Source organism: Salmo salar, chromosome 22 (genome assembly GCF_965601325.2).
Source record: "Salmo salar chromosome 22, fSalSal1, whole genome shotgun sequence".
Taxonomy (NCBI): Eukaryota; Metazoa; Chordata; class Actinopteri; order Salmoniformes; family Salmonidae; genus Salmo; species Salmo salar.
Window position 1 is genome coordinate 65,603,071 of NC_138312.1, and position 25,827 is coordinate 65,628,897.

Consider the following 25,827-nt stretch of genomic DNA (forward strand, 5'->3'; position numbering starts at 1 on the left):
CGGGTCAACTGCTTGGAAGGCAGCTATGCTCACCACTATACCACCAATGCTATTTGAATCTCTGAAGCAACATGGAGACATCGATTCATATCCTGACCGTCATTTTTGTGGAAAGTGAAAATTCTTTGACCAAACGGATCGTTGGTATAGTTGTACTATTATGGCTTAGGGTGAGAGAGGTCCCTGGTTAAAAAATCAATTATTTTAATCAGTACCTGTTACCTTCAGATTAGTCCCGTGACACTTGTGGGGAACGTAGGGCAAAACTGAGAACATTGTGACAAGAGGGGTCACATTAGTTTGGAGGCCAAAGATTTGGGATTCTACAAACAGAAGTTGGCACATAAAGGGTTCCGACTTCAGACGAGTCCCCTGACACTTGTGGGGGACGTAGAGACGAATTGAGAACACCACCGTGTTCGTGAGGGTCTCCCCTTTCCAGGGAGTGGTCATACGATGTTGTAGGTCAAACGGTTCAGAAGCTACATATGTTTTTGTGAGAGGACCGATTATAGGTATATCTCATGGTTTGACTAACACCTCTCTAGCTCCACCACCTTTCATTGCAGATGTGGAGGTGTAACATAAACAGTTATGGAGGCTTGAGACAGATACGACGCGTTTCAATCTCTCTAGTTGAAAACTGATCGATTTGAATGGGTATTTTTTACGTTCGTTTACTTTGATTCACGTACTGATGCATCAATTGACTCAAAATAAATGAGCTCCATTCTTTTTGAAGTTTTATTTTTTCATTTTCTCTTTTAAAATATTAATTGACCTCATTTGCTCAATATTCATTTGTCAACACTCATCATCAGTTTGCTGTCGCGGCTTAAGAAGACAGAGTGTGAAAGACACAGCAGATGAAATACAAAAGATTTGAACTGAAGCCTGGTCAACAGTTTGGAAGACTGCTATGCTCAAAAGTATAGCACAAACACTCACATGAGGTTCAATCTTTCCAAGCACCATGGACAAGAACAATTGATATCCTCATTGTCATTGCCGCAGAAAGAAAAACAATTTTATTCTTGTGTAAGGCTCGTTGGTCTAGGGGTATGATTCTTGCTTCGGGTGCGAGAGGTCCCGGGTTCAAATCCCGGATGAGCCCTTTTGCAGATCTTTTAACAAGCTCAGATATGCAAATCTCTGGCCACTGGTTGCAAACAGCCACCTCTTGGGCGCAGGACGAGGTGGCTGAATGGTTTAGGCGATGGACTCCATATCTATTGTGAAATTCACTAGTTGGCTCAATAACACACTACATTTAGAAAACCTGCAAGAAGTAAGAGCAAATCTGACTTCCACGAACAAGGACATTGATTCCAATGTAATACACTTGAAATGACACCCAGCCCTTAAAACTAGCCAATATCTCATCCTCTGCATTGGCTGGGAATCAAACCCGGGTCAACTGCTTGGAAGGCAGCTATGCTCATCAGTACCTGTTACCTTCAGATTAGTCCCGTGACACTTGTGGGGAACGTAGGGCAAAACTGAGAACATTGTGACAAGTGGGGTCACATTAGTTTGGAGGCCAAAGATTTGGGATTCTACAAACAGAAGTTGGCACATAAAGGGTTCCGACTTCAGACGAGTCCCCTGACACTTGTGGGGGACGTAGAGACGAATTGAGAACACCACCGTGTTCGTGAGGGTCTCCCCTTTCCAGGGAGTGGTCATACGATGTTGTAGGTCAAACGGTTCAGAAGCTACAATTGTTTTTGTGAGAGGACCGATTATAGGTATGTCTCATGGTTTGACTAACACCTCTCTAGCTCCACCACCTTTCATTGCAGATGTGGAGGTGTAACATAAACAGTTATGGAGGCTTGAGACAGATACGACGCGTTTCAATCTCTCTAGTTGAAAACTGATCGATTTGAATGGGTATTTTTTACGTTCGTTTACTTTGATTCACGTACTGATGCATCAATTGACTCAAAATAAATGAGCTCCATTCTTTTTGAAGTTTTATTTTTTCATTTTCTCTTTTAAAATATTAATTGACCTCATTTGCTCAATATTCATTTGTCAACACTCATCATCAGTTTGCTGTCGCGGCTTAAGAAGACAGAGTGTGAAAGACACAGCAGATGAAATACAAAAGATTTGAACTGAAGCCTGGTCAACAGTTTGGAAGACTGCTATGCTCAAAAGTATAGCACAAACACTCACATGAGGTTCAATCTTTCCAAGCACCATGGACAAGAACAATTGATATCCTCATTGTCATTGCCGCAGAAAGAAAAACAATTTTATTCTTGTGTAAGGCTCGTTGGTCTAGGGGTATGATTCTCGCTTCGGGTGCGAGAGGTCCCGGCTTCAAATCCCGGATGAGCCCTTTTGCAGATCTTTTAACAAGCTCAGACAGGCAAATCTCTGGCCACTGGTTGCAAACAGCCACCTCTTGGGCGCAGGACGAGGTGGCTGAATGGTTTAGGCGATGGACTCCATATCTATTGTGATATTCACTAGTTGGCTCAATAACACACTACATTTAGAAAACCTGCAAGAAGTAAGAGCAAATCTGACTTCCACGAACAAGGACATTGATTCCAATGTAATACACTTGAAATGACACCCAGCCCCTAAAACTAGCCAATATCTCATGCTCTGCTTTGGCTGGGAATCAAACCCGGGTCAACTGCTTGGAAGGCAGCTATGCTCACCACTATACCACCAATGCTATTTGAATCTCTGAAGCAACATGGAGACATCGATTCATATCCTGACCGTCATTTTTGTGGAAAGTGAAAATTCTTTGACCAAACGGATCGTTGGTATAGTCGTACTACTATGGCTTAGGGTGAGCGAGGTCCCTGGTTAAAAAATCAATTATTTTAATCAGTACCTGTTACCTTCAGATTAGTCCCGTGACACTTGTGGGGAACGTAGGGCAAAACTGAGAACATTGTGACAAGTGGGGTCACATTAGTTTGGAGGCCAAAGATTTGGGATTCTACAAACAGAAGTTGGCACATAAAGGGTTCCGACTTCAGACGAGTCCCCTGACACTTGTGGGGGACGTAGAGACGAATTGAGAACACCACCGTGTTCGTGAGGGTCTCCCCTTTCCAGGGAGTGGTCATACGATGTTGTAGGTCAAACGGTTCAGAAGCTACATATGTTTTTGTGAGAGGACCGATTATAGGTATATCTCATGGTTTGACTAACACCTCTCTAGCTCCACCACCTTTCATTGCAGATGTGGAGGTGTAACATAAACAGTTATGGAGGCTTGAGACAGATACGACGCGTTTCAATCTCTCTAGTTGAAAACTGATCGATTTGAATGGGTATTTTTTACGTTCGTTTACTTTGATTCACGTACTGATGCATCAATTGACTCAAAATAAATGAGCTCCATTCTTTTTGAAGTTTTATTTTTTCATTTTCTCTTTTAAAATATTAATTGACCTCATTTGCTCAATATTCATTTGTCAACACTCATCATCAGTTTGCTGTCGCGGCTTAAGAAGACAGAGTGTGAAAGACACAGCAGATGAAATACAAAAGATTTGAACTGAAGCCTGGTCAACAGTTTGGAAGACTGCTATGCTCAAAAGTATAGCACAAACACTCACATGAGGTTCAATCTTTCCAAGCACCATGGACAAGAACAATTGATATCCTCATTGTCATTGCCGCAGAAAGAAAAACAATTTTATTCTTGTGTAAGGCTCGTTGGTCTAGGGGTATGATTCTTGCTTCGGGTGTGAGAGGTCCCGGGTTCAAATCCCGGATGAGCCCTTTTGCAGATCTTTTAACAAGCTCAGATATGCAAATCTCTGGCCACTGGTTGCAAACAGCCACCTCTTGGGCGCAGGACGAGGTGGCTGAATGGTTTAGGCGATGGACTCCATATCTATTGTGAAATTCACTAGTTGGCTCAATAACACACTACATTTAGAAAACCTGCAAGAAGTAAGAGCAAATCTGACTTCCAGGAACAAGGACATTGATTCCAATGTAATACACTTGAAATGACACCCAGCCCTTAAAACTAGCCAATATCTCATCCTCTGCATTGGCTGGGAATCAAACCCGGGTCAACTGCTTGGAAGGCAGCTATGCTCATCAGTACCTGTTACCTTCAGATTAGTCCCGTGACACTTGTGGGGAACGTAGGGCAAAACTGAGAACATTGTGACAAGTGGGGTCACATTAGTTTGGAGGCCAAAGATTTGGGATTCTACAAACAGAAGTTGGCACATAAAGGGTTCCGACTTCAGACGAGTCCCCTGACACTTGTGGGGGACGTAGAGACGAATTGAGAACACCACCGTGTTCGTGAGGGTCTCCCCTTTCCAGGGAGTGGTCATACGATGTTGTAGGTCAAACGGTTCAGAAGCTACAATTGTTTTTGTGAGAGGACCGATTATAGGTATGTCTCATGGTTTGACTAACACCTCTCTAGCTCCACCACCTTTCATTGCAGATGTGGAGGTGTAACATAAACAGTTATGGAGGCTTGAGACAGATACGACGCGTTTCAATCTCTCTAGTTGAAAACTGATCGATTTGAATGGGTATTTTTTACGTTCGTTTACTTTGATTCACGTACTGATGCATCAATTGACTCAAAATAAATGAGCTCCATTCTTTTTGAAGTTTTATTTTTTCATTTTCTCTTTTAAAATATTAATTGACCTCATTTGCTCAATATTCATTTGTCAACACTCATCATCAGTTTGCTGTCGCGTCTTAAGAAGACAGAGTGTGAAAGACACAGCAGATGAAATACAAAAGATTTGAACTGAAGCCTGGTCAACAGTTTGGAAGACTGCTATGCTCAAAAGTATAGCACAAACACTCACATGAGGTTCAATCTTTCCAAGCACCATGGACAAGAACAATTGATATCCTCATTGTCATTGCCGCAGAAAGAAAAACAATTTTATTCTTGTGTAAGGCTCGTTGGTCTAGGGGTATGATTCTCGCTTCGGGTGCGAGAGGTCCCGGGTTCAAATCCTGGATGAGCCCTTTTGCAGATCTTTTAACAAGCTCAGACAGGCAAATCTCTGGCCACTGGTTGCAAACAGCCACCTCTTGGGCGCAGGACGAGGTGGCTGAATGATTTAGGACTGCGTATCTATTGTGATATTCACTAGTTGGCTCAATAACACACTACATTTAGAAAACCTGCAAGAAGTAAGAGCAAATCTGACTTCCACGAACAAGGACATTGATTCCAATGTAATACACTTGAAATGACACCCAGCCCTTAAAACTAGCCAATATCTCATCCTCTGCATTGGCTGGGAATCAAACCCGGGTCAACTGCTTGGAAGGCAGCTATGCTCATCAGTACCTGTTACCTTCAGATTAGTCCCGTGACACTTGTGGGGAACGTAGGGCAAAACTGAGAACATTGTGACAAGTGGGGTCACATTAGTTTGGAGGCCAAAGATTTGGGATTCTACAAACAGAAGTTGGCACATAAAGGGTTCCGACTTCAGACGAGTCCCCTGACACTTGTGGGGGACGTAGAGACGAATTGAGAACACCACCGTGTTCGTGAGGGTCTCCCCTTTCCAGGGAGTGGTCATACGATGTTGTAGGTCAAACGGTTCAGAAGCTACAATTGTTTTTGTGAGAGGACCGATTATAGGTATGTCTCATGGTTTGACTAACACCTCTCTAGCTCCACCACCTTTCATTGCAGATGTGGAGGTGTAACATAAACAGTTATGGAGGCTTGAGACAGATACGACGCGTTTCAATCTCTCTAGTTGAAAACTGATCGATTTGAATGGGTATTTTTTACGTTCGTTTACTTTGATTCACGTACTGATGCATCAATTGACTCAAAATAAATGAGCTCCATTCTTTTTGAAGTTTTATTTTTTCATTTTCTCTTTTAAAATATTAATTGACCTCATTTGCTCAATATTCATTTGTCAACACTCATCATCAGTTTGCTGTCGCGGCTTAAGAAGACAGAGTGTGAAAGACACAGCAGATGAAATACAAAAGATTTGAACTGAAGCCTGGTCAACAGTTTGGAAGACTGCTATGCTCAAAAGTATAGCACAAACACTCACATGAGGTTCAATCTTTCCAAGCACCATGGACAAGAACAATTGATATCCTCATTGTCATTGCCGCAGAAAGAAAAACAATTTTATTCTTGTGTAAGGCTCGTTGGTCTAGGGGTATGATTCTCGCTTCGGGTGCGAGAGGTCCCGGGTTCAAATCCAGGATGAGCCCTTTTGCAGATCTTTTAACAAGCTCAGACAGGCAAATCTCTGGCCACTGGTTGCAAACAGCCACCTCTTGGGCGCAGGACGAGGTGGCTGAATGGTTTAGGCGATGGACTCCATATCTATTGTGATATTCACTAGTTGGCTCAATAACACACTACATTTAGAAAACCTGCAAGAAGTAAGAGCAAATCTGACTTCCACGAACAAGGACATTGATTCCAATGTAATACACTTGAAATGACACCCAGCCCCTAAAACTAGCCAATATCTCATGCTCTGCTTTGGCTGGGAATCAAACCCGGGTCAACTGCTTGGAAGGCAGCTATGCTCACCACTATACCACCAATGCTATTTGAATCTCTGAAGCAACATGGAGACATCGATTCATATCCTGACCGTCATTTTTGTGGAAAGTGAAAATTCTTTGACCAAACGGATCGTTGGTATAGTTGTACTATTATGGCTTAGGGTGAGAGAGGTCCCTGGTTAAAAAATCAATTATTTTAATCAGTACCTGTTACCTTCAGATTAGTCCCGTGACACTTGTGGGGAACGTAGGGCAAAACTGAGAACATTGTGACAAGAGGGGTCACATTAGTTTGGAGGCCAAAGATTTGGGATTCTACAAACAGAAGTTGGCACATAAAGGGTTCCGACTTCAGACGAGTCCCCTGACACTTGTGGGGGACGTAGAGACGAATTGAGAACACCACCGTGTTCGTGAGGGTCTCCCCTTTCCAGGGAGTGGTCATACGATGTTGTAGGTCAAACGGTTCAGAAGCTACAATTGTTTTTGTGAGAGGACCGATTATAGGTATGTCTCATGGTTTGACTAACACCTCTCTAGCTCCACCACCTTTCATTGCAGATGTGGAGGTGAAACATAAACAGTTATGGAGGCTTGAGACAGATACGACGCGTTTCAATCTCTCTAGTTGAAAACTGATCGATTTGAATGGGTATTTTTTACGTTCGTTTACTTTGATTCACGTACTGATGCATCAATTGACTCAAAATAAATGAGCTCCATTCTTTTTGAAGTTTTATTTTTTCATTTTCTCTTTTAAAATATTAATTGACCTCATTTGCTCAATATTCATTTGTCAACACTCATCATCAGTTTGCTGTCGCGGCTTAAGAAGACAGAGTGTGAAAGACACAGCAGATGAAATACAAAAGATTTGAACTGAAGCCTGGTCAACAGTTTGGAAGACTGCTATGCTCAAAAGTATAGCACAAACACTCACATGAGGTTCAATCTTTCCAAGCACCATGGACAAGAACAATTGATATCCTCATTGTCATTGCCGCAGAAAGAAAAACAATTTTATTCTTGTGTAAGGCTCGTTGCTCTAGGGGTATGATTCTCGCTTCGGGTGCGAGAGGTCCCGGGTTCAAATCCTGGATGAGCCCTTTTGCAGATCTTTTAACAAGCTCAGACAGGCAAATCTCTGGCCACTGGTTGCAAACAGCCACCTCTTGGGCGCAGGACGAGGTGGCTGAATGATTTAGGACTGCGTATCTATTGTGATATTCACTAGTTGGCTCAATAACACACTACATTTAGAAAACCTGCAAGAAGTAAGAGCAAATCTGACTTCCACGAACAAGGACATTGATTCCAATGTAATACACTTGAAATGACACCCAGCCCTTAAAACTAGCCAATATCTCATCCTCTGCATTGGCTGGGAATCAAACCCGGGTCAACTGCTTGGAAGGCAGCTATGCTCATCAGTACCTGTTACCTTCAGATTAGTCCCGTGACACTTGTGGGGAACGTAGGGCAAAACTGAGAACATTGTGACAAGTGGGGTCACATTAGTTTGGAGGCCAAAGATTTGGGATTCTACAAACAGAAGTTGGCACATAAAGGGTTCCGACTTCAGACGAGTCCCCTGACACTTGTGGGGGACGTAGAGACGAATTGAGAACACCACCGTGTTCGTGAGGGTCTCCCCTTTCCAGGGAGTGGTCATACGATGTTGTAGGTCAAACGGTTCAGAAGCTACAATTGTTTTTGTGAGAGGACCGATTATAGGTATGTCTCATGGTTTGACTAACACCTCTCTAGCTCCACCACCTTTCATTGCAGATGTGGAGGTGTAACATAAACAGTTATGGAGGCTTGAGACAGATACGACGCGTTTCAATCTCTCTAGTTGAAAACTGATCGATTTGAATGGGTATTTTTTACGTTCGTTTACTTTGATTCACGTACTGATGCATCAATTGACTCAAAATAAATGAGCTCCATTCTTTTTGAAGTTTTATTTTTTCATTTTCTCTTTTAAAATATTAATTGACCTCATTTGCTCAATATTCATTTGTCAACACTCATCATCAGTTTGCTGTCGCGGCTTAAGAAGACAGAGTGTGAAAGACACAGCAGATGAAATACAAAAGATTTGAACTGAAGCCTGGTCAACAGTTTGGAAGACTGCTATGCTCAAAAGTATAGCACAAACACTCACATGAGGTTCAATCTTTCAAAGCACCATGGACAAGAACAATTGATATCCTCATTGTCATTGCCGCAGAAAGAAAAACAATTTTATTCTTGTGTAAGGCTCGTTGGTCTAGGGGTATGATTCTTGCTTCGGGTGCGAGAGGTCCCGGGTTCAAATCCCGGATGAGCCCTTTTGCAGATCTTTTAACAAGCTCAGATATGCAAATCTCTGGCCACTGGTTGCAAACAGCCACCTCTTGGGCGCAGGACGAGGTGGCTGAATGGTTTAGGCGATGGACTCCATATCTATTGTGATATTCACTAGTTGGCTCAATAACACACTACATTTAGAAAACCTGCAAGAAGTAAGAGCAAATCTGACTTCCACGAACAAGGACATTGATTCCAATGTAATACACTTGAAATGACACCCAGCCCCTAAAACTAGCCAATATCTCATGCTCTGCTTTGGCTGGGAATCAAACCCGGGTCAACTGCTTGGAAGGCAGCTATGCTCACCACTATACCACCAATGCTATTTGAATCTCTGAAGCAACATGGAGACATCGATTCATATCCTGACCGTCATTTTTGTGGAAAGTGAAAATTCTTTGACCAAACGGATCGTTGGTATAGTTGTACTATTATGGCTTAGGGTGAGAGAGGTCCCTGGTTAAAAAATCAATTATTTTAATCAGTACCTGTTACCTTCAGATTAGTCCCGTGACACTTGTGGGGAACGTAGGGCAAAACTGAGAACATTGTGACAAGTGGGGTCACATTAGTTTGGAGGCCAAAGATTTGGGATTCTACAAACAGAAGTTGGCACATAAAGGGTTCCGACTTCAGACGAGTCCCCTGACACTTGTGGGGGACGTAGAGACGAATTGAGAACACCACCGTGTTCGTGAGGGTCTCCCCTTTCCAGGGAGTGGTCATACGATGTTGTAGGTCAAACGGTTCAGAAGCTACATATGTTTTTGTGAGAGGACCGATTATAGGTATATCTCATGGTTTGACTAACACCTCTCTAGCTCCACCACCTTTCATTGCAGATGTGGAGGTGTAACATAAACAGTTATGGAGGCTTGATACGACGCGTTTCAATCTCTCTAGTTGAAAACTGATCGATTTGAATGGGTATTTTTTACGTTCGTTTACTTTGATTCACGTACTGATGCATCAATTGACTCAAAATAAATGAGCTCCATTCTTTTTGAAGTTTTATTTTTTCATTTTCTCTTTTAAAATATTAATTGACCTCATTTGCTCAATATTCATTTGTCAACACTCATCATCAGTTTGCTGTCGCGGCTTAAGAAGACAGAGTGTGAAAGACACAGCAGATGAAATACAAAAGATTTGAACTGAAGCCTGGTCAACAGTTTGGAAGACTGCTATGCTCAAAAGTATAGCACAAACACTCACATGAGGTTCAATCTTTCCAAGCACCATGGACAAGAACAATTGATATCCTCATTGTCATTGCCGCAGAAAGAAAAACAATTTTATTCTTGTGTAAGGCTCGTTGGTCTAGGGGTATGATTCTCGCTTCGGGTGCGAGAGGTCCCGGGTTCAAATCCCGGATGAGCCCTTTTGCAGATCTTTTAACAAGCTCAGACAGGCAAATCTCTGGCCACTGGTTGCAAACAGCCACCTCTTGGGCGCAGGACGAGGTGGCTGAATGGTTTAGGCGATGGACTCCATATCTATTGTGATATTCACTAGTTGGCTCAATAACACACTACATTTAGAAAACCTGCAAGAAGTAAGAGCAAATCTGACTTCCACGAACAAGGACATTGATTCCAATGTAATAGACTTGAAATGACACCCAGCCCCTAAAACTAGCTAATATCTCATGCTCTGCATTGGCTGGGAATCAAACCCGGGTCAACTGCTTGGAAGGCAGCTATGCTCACCACTATACCACCAATGCTATTTGAATCTCTGAAGCAACATGGAGACATCGATTCATATCCTGACCGTCATTTTTGTGGAAAGTGAAAATTCTTTGACCAAACGGATCGTTGGTATAGTTGTACTATTATGGCTTAGGGTGAGAGAGGTCCCTGGTTAAAAAATCAATTATTTTAATCAGTACCTGTTACCTTCAGATTAGTCCCGTGACACTTGTGGGGAACGTAGGGCAAAACTGAGAACATTGTGACAAGTGGGGTCACATTAGTTTGGAGGCCAAAGATTTGGGATTCTACAAACAGAAGTTGGCACATAAAGGGTTCCGACTTCAGACGAGTCCCCTGACACTTGTGGGGGACGTAGAGACGAATTGAGAACACCACCGTGTTCGTGAGGGTCTCCCCTTTCCAGGGAGTGGTCATACGATGTTGTAGGTCAAACGGTTCAGAAGCTACATATGTTTTTGTGAGAGGACCGATTATAGGTATATCTCATGGTTTGACTAACACCTCTCTAGCTCCACCACCTTTCATTGCAGATGTGGAGGTGTAACATAAACAGTTATGGAGGCTTGAGACAGATACGACGCGTTTCAATCTCTCTAGTTGAAAACTGATCGATTTGAATGGGTATTTTTTACGTTCGTTTACTTTGATTCACGTACTGATGCATCAATTGACTCAAAATAAATGAGCTCCATTCTTTTTGAAGTTTTATTTTTTCATTTTCTCTTTTAAAATATTAATTGACCTCATTTGCTCAATATTCATTTGTCAACACTCATCATCAGTTTGCTGTCGCGGCTTAAGAAGACAGAGTGTGAAAGACACAGCAGATGAAATACAAAAGATTTGAACTGAAGCCTGGTCAACAGTTTGGAAGACTGCTATGCTCAAAAGTATAGCACAAACACTCACATGAGGTTCAATCTTTCCAAGCACCATGGACAAGAACAATTGATATCCTCATTGTCATTGCCGCAGAAAGAAAAACAATTTTATTCTTGTGTAAGGCTCGTTGGTCTAGGGGTATGATTCTTGCTTCGGGTGCGAGAGGTCCCGGGTTCAAATCCCGGATGAGCCCTTTTGCAGATCTTTTAACAAGCTCAGATATGCAAATCTCTGGCCACTGGTTGCAAACAGCCACCTCTTGGGCGCAGGACGAGGTGGCTGAATGGTTTAGGCGATGGACTCCATATCTATTGTGATATTCACTAGTTGGCTCAATAACACACTACATTTAGAAAACCTGCAAGAAGTAAGAGCAAATCTGACTTCCACGAACAAGGACATTGATTCCAATGTAATACACTTGAAATGACACCCAGCCCCTAAAACTAGCCAATATCTCATGCTCTGCTTTGGCTGGGAATCAAACCCGGGTCAACTGCTTGGAAGGCAGCTATGCTCACCACTATACCACCAATGCTATTTGAATCTCTGAAGCAACATGGAGACATCGATTCATATCCTGACCGTCATTTTTGTGGAAAGTGAAAATTCTTTGACCAAACGGATCGTTGGTATAGTTGTACTATTATGGCTTAGGGTGAGAGAGGTCCCTGGTTAAAAAATCAATTATTTTAATCAGTACCTGTTACCTTCAGATTAGTCCCGTGACACTTGTGGGGAACGTAGGGCAAAACTGAGAACATTGTGACAAGTGGGGTCACATTAGTTTGGAGGCCAAAGATTTGGGATTCTACAAACAGAAGTTGGCACATAAAGGGTTCCGACTTCAGACGAGTCCCCTGACACTTGTGGGGGACGTAGAGACGAATTGAGAACACCACCGTGTTCGTGAGGGTCTCCCCTTTCCAGGGAGTGGTCATACGATGTTGTAGGTCAAACGGTTCAGAAGCTACATATGTTTTTGTGAGAGGACCGATTATAGGTATATCTCATGGTTTGACTAACACCTCTCTAGCTCCACCACCTTTCATTGCAGATGTGGAGGTGTAACATAAACAGTTATGGAGGCTTGAGACAGATACGACGCGTTTCAATCTCTCTAGTTGAAAACTGATCGATTTGAATGGGTATTTTTTACGTTCGTTTACTTTGATTCACGTACTGATGCATCAATTGACTCAAAATAAATGAGCTCCATTCTTTTTGAAGTTTTATTTTTTCATTTTCTCTTTTAAAATATTAATTGACCTCATTTGCTCAATATTCATTTGTCAACACTCATCATCAGTTTGCTGTCGCGGCTTAAGAAGACAGAGTGTGAAAGACACAGCAGATGAAATACAAAAGATTTGAACTGAAGCCTGGTCAACAGTTTGGAAGACTGCTATGCTCAAAAGTATAGCACAAACACTCACATGAGGTTCAATCTTTCCAAGCACCATGGACAAGAACAATTGATATCCTCATTGTCATTGCCGCAGAAAGAAAAACAATTTTATTCTTGTGTAAGGCTTGTTGGTCTAGGGGTATGATTCTTGCTTCGGGTGCGAGAGGTCCCGGGTTCAAATCCCGGATGAGCCCTTTTGCAGATCTTTTAACAAGCTCAGACAGGCAAATCTCTGGCCACTGGTTGCAAACAGCCACCTCTTGGGCGCAGGACGAGGTGGCTGAATGGTTTAGGCGATGGACTCCATATCTATTGTGATATTCACTAGTTGGCTCAATAACACACTACATTTAGAAAACCTGCAAGAAGTAAGAGCAAATCTGACTTCCACGAACAAGGACATTGATTCCAATGTAATACACTTGAAATGACACCCAGCCCCTAAAACTAGCCAATATCTCATGCTCTGCATTGGCTGGGAATCAAACCCGGGTCAACTGCTTGGAAGGCAGCTATGCTCACCACTATACCACCAATGCTATTTGAAGCTCTGAAGCAACATGGAGACATCGATTCATATCCTGACCGTCATTTTTGTGGAAAGTGAAAATTCTTTGACCAAACGGATCGTTGGTATAGTTGTACTATTATGGCTTAGGGTGAGAGAGGTCCCTGGTTAAAAAATCAATTATTTTAATCAGTACCTGTTACCTTCAGATTAGTCCCGTGACACTTGTGGGGAACGTAGGGCAAAACTGAGAACATTGTGACAAGTGGGGTCACATTAGTTTGGAGGCCAAAGATTTGGGATTCTACAAACAGAAGTTGGCACATAAAGGGTTCCGACTTCAGACGAGTCCCCTGACACTTGTGGGGGACGTAGAGACGAATTGAGAACACCACCGTGTTCGTGAGGGTCTCCCCTTTCCAGGGAGTGGTCATACGATGTTGTAGGTCAAACGGTTCAGAAGCTACAATTGTTTTTGTGAGAGGACCGATTATAGGTATGTCTCATGGTTTGACTAACACCTCTCTAGCTCCACCACCTTTCATTGCAGATGTGGAGGTGTAACATAAACAGTTATGGAGGCTTGAGACAGATACAACGCGTTTCAATCTCTCTAGTTGAAAACTGATCGATTTGAATGGGTATTTTTTACGTTCGTTTACTTTGATTCACGTACTGATGCATCAATTGACTCAAAATAAATGAGCTCCATTCTTTTTGAAGTTTTATTTTTTCATTTTCTCTTTTAAAATATTAATTGACCTCATTTGCTCAATATTCATTTGTCAACACTCATCATCAGTTTGCTGTCGCGGCTTAAGAAGACAGAGTGTGAAAGACACAGCAGATGAAATACAAAAGATTTGAACTGAAGCCTGGTCAACAGTTTGGAAGACTGCTATGCTCAAAAGTATAGCACAAACACTCACATGAGGTTCAATCTTTCCAAGCACCATGGACAAGAACAATTGATATCCTCATTGTCATTGCCGCAGAAAGAAAAACAATTTTATTCTTGTGTAAGACTCGTTGGTCTAGGGGTATGATTCTCGCTTCGGGTGCGAGAGGTCCCGGGTTCAAATCCCGGATGAGCCCTTTTGCAGATCTTTTAACAAGCTCAGACAGGCAAATCTCTGGCCACTGGTTGCAAACAGCCACCTCTTGGGCGCAGGACGAGGTGGCTGAATGGTTTAGGCGATGGACTCCATATCTATTGTGATATTCACTAGTTGGCTCAATAACACACTACATTTAGAAAACCTGCAAGAAGTAAGAGCAAATCTGACTTCCACGAACAAGGACATTGATTCCAATGTAATACACTTGAAATGACACCCAGCCCCTAAAACTAGCCAATATCTCATGCTCTGCTTTGGCTGGGAATCAAACCCGGGTCAACTGCTTGGAAGGCAGCTATGCTCACCACTATACCACCAATGCTATTTGAATCTCTGAAGCAACATGGAGACATCGATTCATATCCTGACCGTCATTTTTGTGGAAAGTGAAAATTCTTTGACCAAACGGATCGTTGGTATAGTTGTACTATTATGGCTTAGGGTGAGAGAGGTCCCTGGTTAAAAAATCAATTATTTTAATCAGTACCTGTTACCTTCAGATTAGTCCCGTGACACTTGTGGGGAACGTAGGGCAAAACTGAGAACATTGTGACAAGTGGGGTCACATTAGTTTGGAGGCCAAAGATTTGGGATTCTACAAACAGAAGTTGGCACATAAAGGGTTCCGACTTCAGACGAGTCCCCTGACACTTGTGGGGGACGTAGAGACGAATTGAGAACACCACCGTGTTCGTGAGGGTCTCCCCTTTCCAGGGAGTGGTCATACGATGTTGTAGGTCAAACGGTTCAGAAGCTACATATGTTTTTGTGAGAGGACCGATTATAGGTATATCTCATGGTTTGACTAACACCTCTCTAGCTCCACCACCTTTCATTGCAGATGTGGAGGTGTAACATAAACAGTTATGGAGGCTTGAGACAGATACGACGCGTTTCAATCTCTCTAGTTGAAAACTGATCGATTTGAATGGGTATTTTTTACGTTCGTTTACTTTGATTCACGTACTGATGCATCAACTGACTCAAAATAAATGAGCTCCATTCTTTTTGAAGTTTTATTTTTTCATTTTCTCTTTTAAAATATTAATTGACCTCATTTGCTCAATATTCATTTGTCAACACTCATCATCAGTTTGCTGTCGCGGCTTAAGAAGACAGAGTGTGAAAGACACAGCAGATGAAATACAAAAGATTTGAACTGAAGCCTGGTCAACAGTTTGGAAGACTGCTATGCTCAAAAGTATAGCACAAACACTCACATGAGGTTCAATCTTTCCAAGCACCATGGACAAGAACAATTGATATCCTCATTGTCATTGCCGCAGAAAGAAAAACAATTTTATTCTTGTGTAAGGCTCGTTGGTCTAGGGGTATGATTCTTGCTTCGGGTGCGAGAGGTCCCGGGTTCAAATCCCGGATGAGCCCTTTTGCAGATCTTTTAACAAGCTCAGACAGGCAAATCTCTGGCCACTGGTTGCAAACAGCCACCTCTTGGGCGCAGGACGAGGTGGCTGAATGGTTTAGGCGATGGACTCCATATCTATTGTGATATTCACTAGTTGGCTCAATAACACACTAGATTTAGAAAACCTGCAAGAAGTAAGAGCAAATCTGACTTCCACGAACATTGATTCCAATGTAATACACTTGAAATGACACCCAGCCCCTAAAACTAGCCAATATCTCATGCTCTGCATTGGCTGGGAATCAAACCCGGGTCAACTGCTTGGAAGGCAGCTATGCTCACCACTATACCACCAATGCTATTTGAATCTCTGAAGCAACATGGAGACATCGATTCATATCCTGACCGTCATTTTTGTGGAAAGTGAAAATTCTTTGACCAAACGGATCGTTGGTATAGTTGTACTATTATGGCTTAGGGTGAGAGAGGTCCCTGGTTAAAAAATCAATTATTTTAATCAGTACCTGTTACCTTCAGATTAGTCCCGTGACACTTGTGGGGAACGTAGGGCAAAACTGAGAACATTGTGACAAGTGGGGTCACATTAGTTTGGAGGCCAAAGATTTGGGATTCTACAAACAGAAGTTGGCACATAAAGGGTTCCGACTTCAGACGAGTCCCCTGACACTTGTGGGGGACGTAGAGACGAATTGAGAACACCACCGTGTTCGTGAGGGTCTCCCCTTTCCAGGGAGTGGTCATACGATGTTGTAGGTCAAACGGTTCAGAAGCTACAATTGTTTTTGTGAGAGGACCGATTATAGGTATATCTCATGGTTTGACTAACACCTCTCTAGCTCCACCACCTTTCATTGCAGATGTGGAGGTGTAACATAAACAGTTATGGAGGCTTGAGACAGATACGACGCGTTTCAATCTCTCTAGTTGAAAACTGATCGATTTGAATGGGTATTTTTTACGTTCGTTTACTTTGATTCACGTACTGATGCATCAATTGACTCAAAATAAATGAGCTCCATTCTTTTTGAAGTTTTATTTTTTCATTTTCTCTTTTAAAATATTAATTGACCTCATTTGCTCAATATTCATTTGTCAACACTCATCATCAGTTTGCTGTCGCGGCTTAAGAAGACAGAGTGTGAAAGACACAGCAGATGAAATACAAAAGATTTGAACTGAAGCCTGGTCAACAGTTTGGAAGACTGCTATGCTCAAAAGTATAGCACAAACACTCACATGAGGTTCAATCTTTCCAAGCACCATGGACAAGAACAATTGATATCCTCATTGTCATTGCCGCAGAAAGAAAAACAATTTTATTCTTGTGTAAGGCTCGTTGGTCTAGGGGTATGATTCTTGCTTCGGGTGCGAGAGGTCCCGGGTTCAAATCCCGGATGAGCCCTTTTGCAGATCTTTTAACAAGCTCAGACAGGCAAATCTCTGGCCACTGGTTGCAAACAGCCACCTCTTGGGCGCAGGACGAGGTGGCTGAATGGTTTAGGCGATGGACTCCATATCTATTGTGATATTCACTAGTTGGCTCAATAACACACTACATTTAGAAAACCTGCAAGAAGTAAGAGCAAATCTGACTTCCACGAACAAGGACATTGATTCCAATGTAATACACTTGAAATGACACCCAGCCCCTAAAACTAGCCAATATCTCATGCTCTGCATTGGCTGGGAATTAAACCCGGGTCAACTGCTTGGAAGGCAGCTATGCTCACCACTATACCACCAATGCTATTTGAAGCTCTGCAAGCAACATGGAGACATCGATTCATATCCTGACCGTCATTTTTGTGGAAAGTGAAAATTCTTTGACCAAACGGATCGTTGGTATAGTTGTACTATTATGGCTTAGGGTGAGAGAGGTCCCTGGTTAAAAAATCAATTATTTTAATCAGTACCTGTTACCTTCAGATTAGTCCCGTGACACTTGTGGGGAACGTAGGGCAAAACTGAGAACATTGTGACAAGTGGGGTCACATTAGTTTGGAGGCCAAAGATTTGGGATTCTACAAACAGAAGTTGGCACATAAAGGGTTCCGACTTCAGACGAGTCCCCTGACACTTGTGGGGGACGTAGAGACGAATTGAGAACACCACCGTGTTCGTGAGGGTCTCCCCTTTCCAGGGAGTGGTCATACGATGTTGTAGGTCAAACGGTTCAGAAGCTACAATTGTTTTTGTGAGAGGACCGATTATAGGTATGTCTCATGGTTTGACTAAGACCGCTCTAGCTCCACCACCTTTCATTGCAGATGTGGAGGTGTAACATAAACAGTTATGGAGGCTTGAGACAGATACGACGCGTTTCAATCTCTCTAGTTGAAAACTGATCGATTTGAATGGGTATTTTTTACGTTCGTTTACTTTGATTCACGTACTGATGCATCAATTGACTCAAAATAAATGAGCTCCATTCTTTTTGAAGTTTTATTTTTTCATTTTCTCTTTTAAAATATTAATTGACCTCATTTGCTCAATATTCATTTGTCAACACTCATCATCAGTTTGCTGTCGCGGCTTAAGAAGACAGAGTGTGAAAGACACAGCAGATGAAATACAAAAGATTTGAACTGAAGCCTGGTCAACAGTTTGGAAGACTGCTATGCTCAAAAGTATAGCACAAACACTCACATGAGGTTCAATCTTTCCAAGCACCATGGACAAGAACAATTGATATCCTCATTGTCATTGCCGCAGAAAGAAAAACAATTTTATTCTTGTGTAAGGCTCGTTGGTCTAGGGGTATGATTCTCGCTTCGGGTGCGAGAGGTCCCGGGTTCAAATCCCGGATGATCCCTTTTGCAGATCTTTTAACAAGCTCAGACAGGCAAATCTCTGGCCACTGGTTGCAAACAGCCACCTCTTGGGCGCAGGACGAGGTGGCTGAATGATTTAGGACTGCGTATCTATTGTGATATTAACTAGTTCGCTCAAATTCGCACTTCATTTAGAAAACCTGCAAAAAGTAAGAGCAAATCTGACTTCCACGAACATTGAATCCAATGTAATACAGGTGAAATGACACCCAGCCCCTAAAACTAGCGAATATCTCATGCTCTGCATTGGCCGTGAATTGAACCCGGGTCAACTGCTTGGAAGGCAGCTATGCTCACCACTATACCACCAATGCTATGTGAAGCTTGCAAGCAACGTGGAGACATCGATTCATATCCTGACCGTCATTTTTGTGGAAAGTGAAAATTCTTTGACCAAAAGGATCGTTGGTATAGTTGTACTATTATGGCTTAGGGTGAGAGAGGTCCCTGGTTAAAAAATCAATTATTTTAATCAGTACCTGTTACCTTCAGATTAGTCCCGTGACACTTGTGGGGAACGTAGGGCAAAACTGAGAACATTGTGACAAGTGGGGTCACATTAGTTTGGAGGCCAAAGATTTGGGATTCTACAAACAGAAGTTGGCACATAAAGGGTTCCGACTTCAGACGAGTCCCCTGACACTTGTGGGGGACGTAGAGACGAATTGAGAACACCACCGTGTTCGTGAGGGTCTCCCCTTTCCAGGGAGTGGTCATACGATGTTGTAGGTCAAACGGTTCAGAAGCTACAATTGTTTTTGTGAGAGGACCGATTATAGGTATGTCTCATGGTTTGACTAAGACCGCTCTAGCTCCATCACCTTTCATTGCAGATGTGGAGGTGTAACATAAACAGTTATGGAGGCTTGAGACAGATACGACGCGTTTCAATCTCTCTAGTTGAAAACTGATCGATTTGAATGGGTATTTTTTACGTTCGTTTACTTTGATTCACGTACTGATGCATCAATTGACTCAAAATAAATGAGCTCCATTCTTTTTGAAGTTTTATTTTTTCATTTTCTCTTTTAAAATATTAATTGACCTCATTTGCTCAATATTCATTTGTCAACACTCATCATCAGTTTGCTGTCGCGGCTTAAGAAGACAGAGTGTGAAAGACACAGCAGATGAAATACAAAAGATTTGAACTGAAGCCTGGTCAACAGTTTGGAAGACTGCTATGCTCAAAAGTATAGCACAAACACTCACATGAGGTTCAATCTTTCCAAGCACCATGGACAAGAACAATTGATATCCTCATTGTCATTGCCGCAGAAAGAAAAACAATTTTATTCTTGTGTAAGGCTCGTTGGTCTAGGGGTATGATTCTCGCTTCGGGTGCGAGAGGTCCCGGGTTCAAATCCCGGATGATCCCTTTTGCAGATCTTTTAACAAGCTCAGACAGGCAAATCTCTGGCCACTGGTTGCAAACAGCCACCTCTTGGGCGCAGGACGAGGTGGCTGAATGATTTAGGACTGCGTATCTATTGTGATATTAACTAGTTCGCTCAAATTCGCACTTCATTTAGAAAACCTGCAAAAAGTAAGAGCAAATCTGACTTCCACGAACATTGAATCCAATGTAATACAGGTGAAATGACACCCAGCCCCTAAAACTAGTGAATATCTCATGCTCTGCATTGGCCATGAATTGAACCCGGGTCAACTGCTTGGAAGGCAGCTATGCTCACCACTATACCACCAATGCTATGTGAAGCTTGCAAGCAACGTGGAGACATCGATTCATATCCTGACCGTCATTTTTGTGGAAAGTGAAAATTCTTTGACCAAAAGGATCGTTGGTATAGTTGTACTATTATGGCTTAGGGTGAGAGAGGTCCCTGGTTAAAAAATCAATTATTTTAATCAGTACCTGTTACCTTCAGATTAGTCCCGTGACACTTGTGGGGAACGTAGGGCAAAACTGAGAACATTGTGACAAGTGGGGTCACATTAGTTTGGAGGCCAAAGATTTGGGATTCTACAAACAGAAGTTGGCACATAAAGGGTTCCGACTTCAGACGAGTCCCCTGACACTTGTGGGGGACGTAGAGACGAATTGAGAACACCACCGTGTTCGTGAGGGTCTCCCCTTTCCAGGGAGTGGTCATACGATGTTGTAGGTCAAACGGTTCAGAAGCTACAATTGTTTTTGTGAGAGGACCGATTATAGGTATGTCTCATGGTTTGACTAAGACCGCTCTAGCTCCATCACCTTTCATTGCAGATGTGGAGGTGTAACATAAACAGTTATGGAGGCTTGAGACAGATACGACGCGTTTCAATCTCTCTAGTTGAAAACTGATCGATTTGAATGGGTATTTTTTACGTTCGTTTACTTTGATTCACGTACTGATGCATCAATTGACTCAAAATAAATGAGCTCCATTCTTTTTGAAGTTTTATTTTTTCATTTTCTCTTTTAAAATATTAATTGACCTCATTTGCTCAATATTCATTTGTCAACACTCATCATCAGTTTGCTGTCGCGGCTTAAGAAGACAGAGTGTGAAAGACACAGCAGATGAAATACAAAAGATTTGAACTGAAGCCTGGTCAACAGTTTGGAAGACTGCTATGCTCAAAAGTATAGCACAAACACTCACATGAGGTTCAATCTTTCCAAGCACCATGGACAAGAACAATTGATATCCTCATTGTCATTGCCGCAGAAAGAAAAACAATTTTATTCTTGTGTAAGGCTCGTTGGTCTAGGGGTATGATTCTCGCTTCGGGTGCGAGAGGTCCCGGGTTCAAATCCCGGATGATCCCTTTTGCAGATCTTTTAACAAGCTCAGACAGGCAAATCTCTGGCCACTGGTTGCAAACAGCCACCTCTTGGGCGCAGGACGAGGTGGCTGAATGATTTAGGACTGCGTATCTATTGTGATATTAACTAGTTCGCTCAAATCCGCACTTCATTTAGAAAACCTGCAAAAAGTAAGAGCAAATCTGACTTCCACGAACATTGAATCCAATGTAATACAGGTGAAATGACACCCAGCCCCTAAAACTAGCGAATATCTCATGCTCTGCATTGGCCATGAATTGAACCCGGGTCAACTGCTTGGAAGGCAGCTATGCTCACCACTATACCACCAATGCTATGTGAAGCTTGCAAGCAACGTGGAGACATCGATTCATATCCTGACCGTCATTTTTGTGGAAAGTGAAAATTCTTTGACCAAAAGGATCGTTGGTATAGTTGTACTATTATGGCTTAGGGTGAGAGAGGTCCCTGGTTAAAAAATCAATTATTTTAATCAGTACCTGTTACCTTCAGATTAGTCCCGTGACACTTGTGGGGAACGTAGGGCAAAACTGAGAACATTGTGACAAGTGGGGTCACATTAGTTTGGAGGCCAAAGATTTGGGATTCTACAAACAGAAGTTGGCACATAAAGGGTTCCGACTTCAGACGAGTCCCCTGACACTTGTGGGGGACGTAGAGACGAATTGAGAACACCACCGTGTTCGTGAGGGTCTCCCCTTTCCAGGGAATGGTCATACGATGTTGTAGGTCAAACGGTTCAGAAGCTACAATTGTTTTTGTGAGAGGACCGATTATAGGTATGTCTCATGGTTTGACTAAGACCGCTCTAGCTCCATCACCTTTCATTGCAGATGTGGAGGTGTAACATAAACAGTTATGGAGGCTTGAGACAGATACGACGCGTTTCAATCTCTCTAGTTGAAAACTGATCGATTTGAATGGGTATTTTTTACGTTCGTTTACTTTGATTCACGTACTGATGCATCAATTGACTCAAAATAAATGAGCTCCATTCTTTTTGAAGTTTTATTTTTTCATTTTCTCTTTTAAAATATTAATTGACCTCATTTGCTCAATATTCATTTGTCAACACTCATCATCAGTTTGCTGTCGCGGCTTAAGAAGACAGAGTGTGAAAGACACAGCAGATGAAATACAAAAGATTTGAACTGAAGCCTGGTCAACAGTTTGGAAGACTGCTATGCTCAAAAGTATAGCACAAACACTCACATGAGGTTCAATCTTTCCAAGCACCATGGACAAGAACAATTGATATCCTCATTGTCATTGCCGCAGAAAGAAAAACAATTTTATTCTTGTGTAAGGCTCGTTGGTCTAGGGGTATGATTCTCGCTTCGGGTGCGAGAGGTCCCGGGTTCAAATCCCGGATGAGCCCTTTTGCAGATCTTTTAACAAGCTCAGACAGGCAAATCTCTGGCCACTGGTTGCAAACAGCCACCTCTTGGGCGCAGGACGAGGTGGCTGAATGATTTAGGACTGCGTATCTATTGTGATATTAACTAGTTCGCTCAAATTCGCACTTCATTTAGAAAACCTGCAAAAAGTAAGAGCAAATCTGACTTCCACGAACATTGAATCCAATGTAATACAGGTGAAATGACACCCAGCCCCTAAAACTAGCGAATATCTCATGCTCTGCATTGGCCGTGAATTGAACCCGGGTCAACTGCTTGGAAGGCAGCTATGCTCACCACTATACCACCAATGCTATGTGAAGCTTGCAAGCAACGTGGAGACATCGATTCATATCCTGACCGTCATTTTTGTGGAAAGTGAAAATTCTTTGACCAAAAGGATCGTTGGTATAGTTGTACTATTATGGCTTAGGGTGAGAGAGGTCCCTGGTTAAAAAATCAATTATTTTAATCAGTACCTGTTACCTTCAGATTAGTCCCGTGACACTTGTGGGGAACGTAGGGCAAAACTGAGAACATTGTGACAAGTGGGGTCACATTAGTTTGGAGGCCAAAGATTTGGGATTCTACAAACAGAAGTTGGCACATAAAGGGTTCCGACTTCAGACGAGTCCCCTGACACTTGTGGGGGACGTAGAGACGAATTGAGAACACCACCGTGTTCGTGAGGGTCTCCCCTTTCCAGGGAATGGTCATACGATGTTGTAGGTCAAACGGTTCAGAAGCTACAATTGTTTTTGTGAGAGGACCGATTATAGGTATGTCTCATGGTTTGACTAAGACCGCTCTAGCTCCATCACCTTTCATTGCAGATGTGGAGGTGTAACATAAACAGTTATGGAGGCTTGAGACAGATACGACGCGTTTCAATCTCTCTAGTTGAAAACTGATCGATTTGAATGGGTATTTTTTACGTTCGTTTACTTTGATTCACGTACTGATGCATCAATTGACTCAAAATAAATGAGCTCCATTCTTTTTGAAGTTTTATTTTTTCATTTTCTCTTTTAAAATATTAATTGACCTCATTTGCTCAATATTCATTTGTCAACACTCATCATCAGTTTGCTGTCGCGGCTTAAGAAGACAGAGTGTGAAAGACACAGCAGATGAAATACAAAAGATTTGAACTGAAGCCTGGTCAACAGTTTGGAAGACTGCTATGCTCAAAAGTATAGCACAAACACTCACATGAGGTTCAATCTTTCCAAGCACCATGGACAAGAACAATTGATATCCTCATTGTCATTGCCGCAGAAAGAAAAACAATTTTATTCTTGTGTAAGGCTCGTTGGTCTAGGGGTATGATTCTCGCTTCGGGTGCGAGAGGTCCCGGGTTCAAATCCCGGATGATCCCTTTTGCAGATCTTTTAACAAGCTCAGACAGGCAAATCTCTGGCCACTGGTTGCAAACAGCCACCTCTTGGGCGCAGGACGAGGTGGCTGAATGATTTAGGACTGCGTATCTATTGTGATATTAACTAGTTCGCTCAAATTCGCACTTCATTTAGAAAACCTGCAAAAAGTAAGAGCAAATCTGACTTCCACGAACATTGAATCCAATGTAATACAGGTGAAATGACACCCAGCCCCTAAAACTAGCGAATATCTCATGCTCTGCATTGGCCGTGAATTGAACCCGGGTCAACTGCTTGGAAGGCAGCTATGCTCACCACTATACCACCAATGCTATGTGAAGCTTGCAAGCAACGTGGAGACATCGATTCATATCCTGACCGTCATTTTTGTGGAAAGTGAAAATTCTTTGACCAAAAGGATCGTTGGTATAGTTGTACTATTATGGCTTAGGGTGAGAGAGGTCCCTGGTTAAAAAATCAATTATTTTAATCAGTACCTGTTACCTTCAGATTAGTCCCGTGACACTTGTGGGGAACGTAGGGCAAAACTGAGAACATTGTGACAAGTGGGGTCACATTAGTTTGGAGGCCAAAGATTTGGGATTCTACAAACAGAAGTTGGCACATAAAGGGTTCCGACTTCAGACGAGTCCCCTGACACTTGTGGGGGACGTAGAGACGAATTGAGAACACCACCGTGTTCGTGAGGGTCTCCCCTTTCCAGGGAGTGGTCATACGATGTTGTAGGTCAAACGGTTCAGAAGCTACAATTGTTTTTGTGAGAGGACCGATTATAGGTATGTCTCATGGTTTGACTAACACCGCTCTAGCTCCACCACCTTTCATTGCAGATGTGGAGGTGTAACATAAACAGTTATGGAGGCTTGAGACAGATACGACGCGTTTCAATCTCTCTAGTTGAAAACTGATCGATTTGAATGGGTATTTTTTACGTTCGTTTACTTTGATTCACGTACTGATGCATCAATTGACTCAAAATAAATGAGCTCCATTCTTTTTGAAGTTTTATTTTTTCATTTTCTCTTTTAAAATATTAATTGACCTCATTTGCTCAATATTCATTTGTCAACACTCATCATCAGTTTGCTGTCGCGGCTTAAGAAGACAGAGTGTGAAAGACACAGCAGATGAAATACAAAAGATTTGAACTGAAGCCTGGTCAACAGTTTGGAAGACTGCTATGCTCAAAAGTATAGCACAAACACTCACATGAGGTTCAATCTTTCCAAGCACCATGGACAAGAACAATTGATATCCTCATTGTCATTGCCGCAGAAAGAAAAACAATTTTATTCTTGTGTAAGGCTCGTTGGTCTAGGGGTATGATTCTCGCTTCGGGTGCGAGAGGTCCCGGGTTCAAATCCCGGATGAGCCCTTTTGCAGATCTTTTAACAAGCTCAGACAGGCAAATCTCTGGCCACTGGTTGCAAACAGCCACCTCTTGGGCGCAGGACGAGGTGGCTGAATGATTTAGGACTGCGTATCTATTGTGATATTAACTAGTTCGCTCAAA

At 42.4% G+C, this 25,827-nt stretch overlaps 22 non-coding genes across 22 annotated transcripts; 19 read left to right on the plus strand and 3 right to left on the minus strand.

Moving 5' to 3' along the window:
* The first annotated feature begins 1,042 nt into the window (after nt 1–1,042).
* On the plus strand, nt 1,043–1,114 carry trnap-cgg (transfer RNA proline (anticodon CGG)). Its single transcript has one exon. It is a non-coding gene; the product is annotated as a tRNA-Pro (tRNA).
* Nucleotides 1,115–2,275: 1,161 nt separating this feature from the next.
* trnap-cgg (transfer RNA proline (anticodon CGG)) lies at nt 2,276–2,347 on the plus strand. The gene has a single exon. It is a non-coding gene; the product is annotated as a tRNA-Pro (tRNA).
* Nucleotides 2,348–3,684: 1,337 nt separating this feature from the next.
* Nucleotides 3,685–3,756, plus strand: trnap-cgg (transfer RNA proline (anticodon CGG)). The gene has a single exon. It is a non-coding gene; the product is annotated as a tRNA-Pro (tRNA).
* Nucleotides 3,757–4,917: 1,161 nt separating this feature from the next.
* On the plus strand, nt 4,918–4,989 carry trnap-cgg (transfer RNA proline (anticodon CGG)). Its single transcript has one exon. It is a non-coding gene; the product is annotated as a tRNA-Pro (tRNA).
* Nucleotides 4,990–6,144: 1,155 nt separating this feature from the next.
* trnap-cgg (transfer RNA proline (anticodon CGG)) lies at nt 6,145–6,216 on the plus strand. The gene has a single exon. It is a non-coding gene; the product is annotated as a tRNA-Pro (tRNA).
* A 1,337-nt stretch (nt 6,217–7,553) lies between these two features.
* trnap-cgg (transfer RNA proline (anticodon CGG)) lies at nt 7,554–7,625 on the plus strand. The gene has a single exon. It is a non-coding gene; the product is annotated as a tRNA-Pro (tRNA).
* Nucleotides 7,626–8,780: 1,155 nt separating this feature from the next.
* On the plus strand, nt 8,781–8,852 carry trnap-cgg (transfer RNA proline (anticodon CGG)). The gene has a single exon. It is a non-coding gene; the product is annotated as a tRNA-Pro (tRNA).
* Nucleotides 8,853–10,183: 1,331 nt separating this feature from the next.
* trnap-cgg (transfer RNA proline (anticodon CGG)) lies at nt 10,184–10,255 on the plus strand. Its single transcript has one exon. It is a non-coding gene; the product is annotated as a tRNA-Pro (tRNA).
* Nucleotides 10,256–11,592: 1,337 nt separating this feature from the next.
* trnap-cgg (transfer RNA proline (anticodon CGG)) lies at nt 11,593–11,664 on the plus strand. The gene has a single exon. It is a non-coding gene; the product is annotated as a tRNA-Pro (tRNA).
* A 1,337-nt stretch (nt 11,665–13,001) lies between these two features.
* trnap-cgg (transfer RNA proline (anticodon CGG)) lies at nt 13,002–13,073 on the plus strand. Its single transcript has one exon. It is a non-coding gene; the product is annotated as a tRNA-Pro (tRNA).
* A 1,337-nt stretch (nt 13,074–14,410) lies between these two features.
* trnap-cgg (transfer RNA proline (anticodon CGG)) lies at nt 14,411–14,482 on the plus strand. Its single transcript has one exon. It is a non-coding gene; the product is annotated as a tRNA-Pro (tRNA).
* Nucleotides 14,483–15,819: 1,337 nt separating this feature from the next.
* On the plus strand, nt 15,820–15,891 carry trnap-cgg (transfer RNA proline (anticodon CGG)). Its single transcript has one exon. It is a non-coding gene; the product is annotated as a tRNA-Pro (tRNA).
* A 1,331-nt stretch (nt 15,892–17,222) lies between these two features.
* On the plus strand, nt 17,223–17,294 carry trnap-cgg (transfer RNA proline (anticodon CGG)). Its single transcript has one exon. It is a non-coding gene; the product is annotated as a tRNA-Pro (tRNA).
* A 1,338-nt stretch (nt 17,295–18,632) lies between these two features.
* Nucleotides 18,633–18,704, plus strand: trnap-cgg (transfer RNA proline (anticodon CGG)). The gene has a single exon. It is a non-coding gene; the product is annotated as a tRNA-Pro (tRNA).
* A 261-nt stretch (nt 18,705–18,965) lies between these two features.
* On the minus strand, nt 18,966–19,037 carry trnag-ucc (transfer RNA glycine (anticodon UCC)). Its single transcript has one exon. It is a non-coding gene; the product is annotated as a tRNA-Gly (tRNA).
* A 992-nt stretch (nt 19,038–20,029) lies between these two features.
* Nucleotides 20,030–20,101, plus strand: trnap-cgg (transfer RNA proline (anticodon CGG)). The gene has a single exon. It is a non-coding gene; the product is annotated as a tRNA-Pro (tRNA).
* A 1,325-nt stretch (nt 20,102–21,426) lies between these two features.
* On the plus strand, nt 21,427–21,498 carry trnap-cgg (transfer RNA proline (anticodon CGG)). The gene has a single exon. It is a non-coding gene; the product is annotated as a tRNA-Pro (tRNA).
* A 1,325-nt stretch (nt 21,499–22,823) lies between these two features.
* On the plus strand, nt 22,824–22,895 carry trnap-cgg (transfer RNA proline (anticodon CGG)). Its single transcript has one exon. It is a non-coding gene; the product is annotated as a tRNA-Pro (tRNA).
* A 261-nt stretch (nt 22,896–23,156) lies between these two features.
* trnag-ucc (transfer RNA glycine (anticodon UCC)) lies at nt 23,157–23,228 on the minus strand. Its single transcript has one exon. It is a non-coding gene; the product is annotated as a tRNA-Gly (tRNA).
* A 992-nt stretch (nt 23,229–24,220) lies between these two features.
* trnap-cgg (transfer RNA proline (anticodon CGG)) lies at nt 24,221–24,292 on the plus strand. Its single transcript has one exon. It is a non-coding gene; the product is annotated as a tRNA-Pro (tRNA).
* A 261-nt stretch (nt 24,293–24,553) lies between these two features.
* Nucleotides 24,554–24,625, minus strand: trnag-ucc (transfer RNA glycine (anticodon UCC)). Its single transcript has one exon. It is a non-coding gene; the product is annotated as a tRNA-Gly (tRNA).
* A 992-nt stretch (nt 24,626–25,617) lies between these two features.
* trnap-cgg (transfer RNA proline (anticodon CGG)) lies at nt 25,618–25,689 on the plus strand. Its single transcript has one exon. It is a non-coding gene; the product is annotated as a tRNA-Pro (tRNA).
* Nucleotides 25,690–25,827: the final 138 nt, after the last annotated feature.